This window comes from Ictidomys tridecemlineatus, unplaced genomic scaffold, assembly GCF_052094955.1.
Source record: "Ictidomys tridecemlineatus isolate mIctTri1 unplaced genomic scaffold, mIctTri1.hap1 Scaffold_88, whole genome shotgun sequence".
NCBI classification, from domain to species: Eukaryota; Metazoa; Chordata; class Mammalia; order Rodentia; family Sciuridae; genus Ictidomys; species Ictidomys tridecemlineatus.
This window is the reverse complement of record NW_027526121.1, coordinates 334,141-335,954: the sequence shown is the minus strand read 5'-3', so window position 1 is coordinate 335,954 and position 1,814 is coordinate 334,141. Positions and strand designations below refer to the sequence as shown.

At 39.7% G+C, this 1,814-nt stretch overlaps 1 pseudogene; it reads right to left on the bottom strand.

The window, feature by feature from the left end:
- Positions 1-383: 383 nt before the first annotated feature.
- Positions 384-1,272, bottom strand: LOC144374786 (sorting nexin-5 pseudogene; annotated as a pseudogene).
- Between the last annotated feature and the right edge of the window lie 542 nt (positions 1,273-1,814).

The window sequence follows — 1,814 nt, the reverse complement described above, 5'->3', positions numbered from 1 at the left end:
TCTCCTCAGCACCACATAAGAATAAATAAATAAAATAAAGATATTGTGTCCAACTGCAAATCAAAAATAAATATAAAAAAAATTAAAGGCTGGGGTTGTGGCTCAGTGGTAGAGTGCTTGCCTAGCATGAACAGGGCACAGGGTTCGATTCTCAGCACCACATAAATGTAAAATAAAGATAATGTGTCCACCCAAAACTTAAGAATAAACATTTTAAAAAATTTAAAAAAATATATATTTTTAAACCAACATGGTTAAGTGTTAAGATTTTTAGAAATCAGAATATTTATTCACATAATTTTAAAGTCATAGCTAATCATACTTTACAGTAATGATTTAAGTGATGCAGTTTTCACATTTGTTTCCTTCAGAGAAAAGGTAGATTAGTTGTTTTTGAACAACTCAACTCAATGCAGTTTTGCAAGAGGAGACAGAGTTTCCAGCATGCTTTATTTTCAGTTCAGACACCTCAATTAAGTTCTTTCTAAATTCTGCCACTGTCTTCTGTTTGAAATTTATAAGCTCTTCTTTTGCAGATTTAGAAAGCTGTTCTAATTTCTCATAGCATTTCTGCTGGTGTTCCTCAGCCAACTTGACATCTTTGCTTTTTAATTGGGCCTTATCCAGAGCTTTGTTTGAGTTCTCTAGTTGATGAAGCCTTTGGTGCCTCTGTATAAGAGACCCTTTGCAGCCTCTATGAGCATTTAATATTGGAGAAGCTCTGTCAACTTTAAATCTTCATCTGATAAGACTCTATCCTCCACTTTCCTAAGGTTTTCAAATTGTTCAGCAACTTCAATAGGTATTTTTTGACGATCGTGGGTTTACCTAAAGCCAGGCTATGCAAGCTGGCTGCAGTGTGAATATACTCATCAGCAGTATTTGTATGAGATCTGGTCATTCTGTCTGCTTTAGTACAGGAATCCTTGATCCTGTGGGAATAGTAAATAAGAAAGTTCTCTTGCTCCAAGAAGTCATCCACCTCCTTAACTGCAGGAAAAAGAACTTCATCAGCACTTTTCACTACACTTTTTAAAAAGCCACCAAACATCTCTTTTTTTTCACCGAACACTTAGATCCTGATCATATTCTAGGAAAACATGAAAGTTGTGATTTACTGAGAACAGAATGAGAAGAAAGCTACTGAAGAAATACTTCATGAGAGGACATAGTCTTCTTAAAGAAAGCAAGATACTCAGCTTCCAGTTATTGCTTCATCTTTGCAAATTCCTCTTTGGTCATAGGCCCTTCACCCTCGGCCGGTTTCTGCATCTTTTTTTGAGGACAATTAAAATTTGGTTTTATAGGAGCAGGAGGAATAATAAGCCTTGTCTGTGGCTTCAATAGAGTAACATGTAGCCACTCAAAGTTTCGATATCACCTGGTGGGAGAAAACTCTGGGCTCTGAAATGTGGGCTGTGGAGTCTTGGTGTGACTGCCTACTCAACCTTATCTCTGTCACTGAGTGCATCAGGTGTGTCAATCTGAAGTGAGGGATCAACACTCAGGTGCACAGACACAGATCTCAGGTTGCACGGACCTCCTGCTGTTGCAGCCACTCGGGAACCATGGTCTTGGCAATGCAGCTCTAGAGCAGATGCTGCCTGGCCTTACTTAGCACCACACAGAGACCATTGACCAGAGGACTGCGACATGGAGAGCAGCACTGATGCTCTTACAGTGAGGTGCACGTTGACAGAGCACAGTCCCTATATTGTTGACCACAAAGCTTCTGTGTTGAGTGAGGCCCAGAACGGTATGTGTAGTCTGCCTTGCCACACGATCCACCAGATACAATGGTGCTTTGATGGTGC